The sequence below is a fragment of the Humulus lupulus genome, chromosome 8, assembly GCF_963169125.1.
Source record: "Humulus lupulus chromosome 8, drHumLupu1.1, whole genome shotgun sequence".
NCBI lineage: Eukaryota > Viridiplantae > Streptophyta > Magnoliopsida > Rosales > Cannabaceae > Humulus > Humulus lupulus.
Window position 1 is genome coordinate 117,198,897 of NC_084800.1, and position 6,000 is coordinate 117,204,896.

The following is a 6,000-nucleotide window of genomic DNA, read 5'->3' on the forward strand; positions in this document are numbered from 1 at the left end:
TTACAAATTGCAACTGTGTGCACTTGCATAGCTATTAAATTTCACAACAGCCTTGTGTCGCCTCTGTTTGCGGCCTCCCTAAGGAAAGGCTTCTGAATATGTTTATTTTATCTCAAGGTTGACTTCTCTTATGAGAATATAATTAATAATGTATTTCAAGTTTCACTGGCCCTAAGGCACACTCTTGAGTTAAGTCATTTATTGAAAATAATGGGTTACACTCTGAAGGTGTATCTAGGCTTTCGAGCACGACTTGTGCATCTTGACCAAACTAGCGTAGTTCATAAGTCAAAAGAGAAAAAAAAAACGTTTTTAAGTTTTCACTTATGAAATTGAGATTTTTCTCAAAATTAATTTGGAATTAGTATGACCTGCCCCAAAGCTGGTCCATCATGTTTACTTTTCCAAATAATATCTAGTATTTATTATATGTTTTAGTTCATTATATTTTATTTATTTATTTCCAGCAACAAAGGTTAATTCTCTTAATCCTAATCAATGACCTCAAAACGTAAAAGAACCAGTGAATCCTTATGACGACTACCTAAGTACCTTTCTTTTAGACTTCAATAATATTGATGATTGGTACAAAGGCATACATATATATATGAGTAAACTAAAAGTGTATAATGCAACCATTAATGTGCCTCTAGATGAGCTATCAGCTTTATCTGATTATGATGATCATCAAAACTATGCTGATTGGATGAGATCTGATTATCTAGCTTGTCATTGCATACTGAAGACTATGCTTGACAATATTAAATCGAGATATGAAACCTTGATTCCACATACGAGATATGGGAAAAGATCAAAAGAGACTCTATTGATAACTTTAGAAGTTTGCTAGAAGAAAGGGTAAATATGATTTACTCATCTCTTTTTAATATATCTGAATAGTTGATTCAAATTTGTATGCCACAAACCATATTTTCTTATCTTTTTTTTTTTCAGGAACGCATTATTCAAGAAAAGAAAGAAATGCGGAAAAGAAGCAAGAAAAAGAATGCATATTGGTAGACCAAGGAATAACAGGCATGGAATTTAGTTTTTATTTTCAACTTTCTATTAAGTTTGTTTCTTTAAATTGGTTCTAGAATTATTTATAGAAACTATATTTTTTACTCATTTATTTGATGAGTGAACAAGTTTAATATTTCTTTTAAATAATAAATTCAGTTGTTATTTTTGAAATACATTTGTTCTACCTATTTCATCATTGAATATAAATGATAATTATCAATTATGAATTATTCATTATTGTGCAAATCATATATTTCATAAATATGGCATATTATTCCAACAACAATTAAGTGAAACATATATGTGAAATATTTTTTAGATTGGTTTATAATTAAATAGACATATAAAACAAATAAAAGACAGTCTTTTATTAGAACCATTCATTGGTTCTCTCCCTGTTTATATAGTCTATTAATCAAAGTTAACCAAAATATCTTTCTCTAATAAAGGCTCAAAAATCACATAATCGTTTAGCTAATACATAGAGATGTATGTTGAACATTTTAATGTTCAAAGCTAAAAGAGATAATAAATAGTAAGTCAATATTGATTGACAATTATTTAAGATATGTTTACTTTTGTTGATTACAAAGAAAATTTCTATAAATTTTCATGCAACATTAAAAGTAAAATCACTTAAAGACTTGTTTGATCTAATAAAAAGGAAGCCTAAATTCGAATTTGGAATTCAAATAATTTGCATGTGAACATGGAATTCAAACCCAACTCACATACAACTAGAAGGCTAAGCAGCATTAGTATTTTGGAAGTGGAACATAATCTTATTAGATAAGATTAAATAGATTAAGAGTGATCATTATCGTCTTCATTATTTCTATAATTTTGACATTTGTTATACTATGTACATGTTTGATTGTACAACATCAAAGACTTAAAAGTTGGGATTCACAAGTGGTTATGTAAATAAATTGAAAATTTTCCATGAAGTCATTTAGTGAAATAATTTATTAATCATAAAAGATTACAAAAGTGTTTGTATCTCTTAAATGCTACTTTAATGAAGCATGATTATTATAATCACTATATTTCTAGTAAACTTGTACTAGAAATATTGACTATAAGTCAAGTAAGCAAGATACTCATAATTAGCAATGATAAAACCAAAAAATATCACAAACTCTGTAAAGCTTTATTGTAATGGGAGTGTTCGTTAGTAACTACTCCATTACAAACATAAAATTTAGTTTGTTGTGTGTAACACAATCTAACTATATTCCATTCACATACTAGTATGTAATGACAGGTTTTAACAGAAAACAATGGTTGAAACACCATGAATCTAGAAATGGAATTTAGAATTCCTATGACATCTGGATTCTTGAACATCCAACTAAAGTTCATTAAACTTCAGTTTGCAACAGGATATTCAAGATGAACAAGAGAACAGAGGAAAGTATAGACTGTCCAACGTAAGGTTAGTAGCTGAAGGCTATAAACAAAAAGAAGAAATTTATTACTTGAATAAATACCTTCTACTGTAACCAAGCTTAAATCTGTTTACATACTCTTATCCATTGCTTTATGCATGGATTGTGAGATTTATTAATATTTATGTATAAGTAGTATTTTTTGAATGACAGACATGACAAAACCATTTGAAGATCTAGACCAGAAAGATTCAAAATAAAATATCAAAAGCAAAGTTATTTGTAGGACTTCTTAAATCCACCTTTGGATTTGAATGAGTCATCAGATCTTAAATATCTTTGATTTGATCAAAGATTATATTGTGATTCTTATTCTTCATGTTGATAACATTCTGATCATTGGGAATGATGTAGAGAAACTATCAATAGTAAAGAAATGGTTAGCTGAACAACTCTAATATTAGATTTGGAAAAGCCAAATATATTCTATACATTCAAATCTATAGAGATTGATAGAATAATATTTTGGCCTTGTCTCAAGCAACTTATATAGATAAGAAGCTTAAATACTTTAGTTTACAAAATTCCAAGAAATTCTTTTTGCTTTCCCGTTCAGGAGGGTGTATTATCTAAAGAATAATGCCAATTTATTCTTTAACAAGAAAAGAAGGACATGAGACAGTTTTCCTAAAACTCAGTGATGGAATGTTTAATGTATCGAATGTTATGTATTCAAATTAACATTTGTTAAACGATGGGATTAGTCAATAGTTTTCAATCTAACTTTGGATTGAGTCATTGAATATTTATAAGGACTTTATTCTTTGAGTTTCTTGAATATAATAGAGATTATATGTTTGTGTATTTATGTAGTGACCTAAAATCTCAAATGATGAACTATTTTTAAACCATATAGAAATCTTCAAAGATTGATATCAGAATCAGTTTCTATAACTGTGGAGGAAACACATTATTTTGGAAATGTGTTGGACATTACAGAACAATATATTCCACCATAGAAGTCGAAATGTAATAGCTATTGAGCAGTTAAATAGTCTATTTGATTTAGTTGAGTTCTTTGCCATTTGGGAAAGTGTTTCAGACTTGAATAAGCTACTAGTATCTCATTACGAAAGTAATAGAGATATAACTATTTTGGAATGACTGAGAAATCATGAGAGGGGGAAAGCACATGAAATGAATTATCATTTAATTCAAGACAATTTTACATAATTGATGTAAGGATCTTGAAGATAGCTTCAAAGCAGTTTCTTACAAAACTGTTTATAAAGATTATGTTAGATAAACTTGTTTAGGATAATGTAAGTGACACATTGAGAGATATGCCTCAATTTGCTTTAGGGCAAGTGGGATATTGTTGGGAATAGTGCCCTTAAAGCAATTTTAGTTGACAAATATTTTAAATGAAATAAATAATTGAATTGAATTATTATATATTTAGACTATGTTCGATATTATGTTGATAATATTAAGTAAGTATCAGAAAATTCCAAAGTTCATCTATGTGGTCTTAATCTCATATTGGTATGAGAGGATCGAGATTGAGATAATGAACATAAAGAGTTTGCAGAAAAATAAAGTTATGGAATCTTTAGATTAATTACTGGAAGTATGGTTCGCTAGTATTATGAATACAAGTGACCTAGATCCGGGTCACTAGTGTAGTAGGACACTTCAGTGAAGGTACTTTATAAATAGTGATATATAGAATGGACCATATGTGATTTGTTAATACTTGTTTAAACACTATTTCGTAGCATTAATCAAACACATCAAACGATGATCACATACACGTTGATCTAAATCCTGAGGTTACCATGAACTCCTATATATGTCTTTTGATCCTTTGATTCATGCGTTAAGGTATGTAAGAATGATCAAACTAAGAACAGCTGTTTTTGGGACTCAATGATATATATGGCTAGGGATACAGTCTAACAGATATGGAATCTATACCTTCTTATAGATTGAATAATGGTTCCCTATTGGGTTGACTTTTGGAACTGAAAAGGTTATGTGAGCTCATGTCGCAAATTTGTTGCGACATAACCTTCATTAGTAAAGTCAATGGTACACTAGGAACTAGATATATTTAAAAGGGTAAAACGGTAATTTTATTCTCTTTTAATTATGAACCATTAATAGAGGATTAACGTTGTATGTAATGATTATATCAATGGACACTTTATTCTTTAACAAAGTACTCTGTAAATATATGTCTATAATTACAAGATTTCAATCTCATATCTATAGTGGAGTAATCATGATATAAATAAATATGATTATATAATCAAAGAGCTTTGATTAATACTCTAATATTTATTAGAGCTTGATATTATAGGTCCATCGGTCTCCAAGGTGGCTCTATCAACACCATATCAAGGTAAGAGTTGATACAAGGGTAAAACTGTAATTTGGAAATTCGAGAAGAATTTTATTCTTCGGGTCAAATATACAATTATATGATAATTGAGGTTGAATAATTAATTTAGAATTAATTATTGAATTTCAAAAATATATATTTATTTAAATATAGAATTTTCGAAATATATATTATAATAAATTAATTAATTTTTTAAATTAATTATTTTATTTGAGTAGGAGAAAATAAAAAAGGTAAGTCAAAATTGTTGACCGTGTTTTTGGCCAACGACGCGTAGACGTCAAAACGACAAAAACCTTCAAGAGAAATAAACGAAACAGACAATTTTTATAGTGGTTCAGCCCCAATGTGTTGGTAATAGCCTAATCCACTTAGAGTTATGATTATAGATCTGCACTCAAGATCAGATGAACCTGAGTCAACTGAGTTTCTTCAGTGCAGATTACAAGAATACAAGAGTTCTCTTAATACAATCACTTTCTCTCTAGAAAATCAGAATTCGAATCAAAAAAGTCCAAAAAGTCCTCTTTATGATGCCATAAGCCTTGTATTTATAGGCTCAGGATCGTACAGATGATGTCCCTCATAATCGAGATATTTTGTCATTCTTATTATATTTAATTTAAAATAATATTCAAAATATAACAATATACTATATTCATGGGATAAACTGAGAGATTCCCGCGCAAGCCAAGACCGATTCTTGTTGAAGCTGTTTTTGGGATCTGTTGCGTAGCCCTGCTCTGTCTAGTTGATCCATATCATATTCAAGCTGGTCGGCCAAACCTTCACTGGGCGGACACGCACCTGACTGGGCAGACATGCACTTGACTGGGCAGACATGCACTTGGATGGGCAGACATGCACTTGACTGGGCAGACATGCACTTGGCTAGGCAGACATGCACTTGACTGGGCAGACAAGCACTTGGCTGGGCAGACATGCACTTAGCTGGGAAGACATGCACTTAGCTGGTCGGACATGGTCATGACCGGTCGGCCAAGACCATGCTTGGTCGGCCAAGGTCATGCCTGGGCAGGTAAACATGTGACTGGTCGGACAAGGTCATGTCTGGGCAGATAAACATGTGACTGGTCGAACAAGGTCATCCCTGGTCGGTCATGACACTTGACCAGCCAGTTAACATTCTTCACTGGTCTACCAGGGCACTCCTAAGCCAGATCA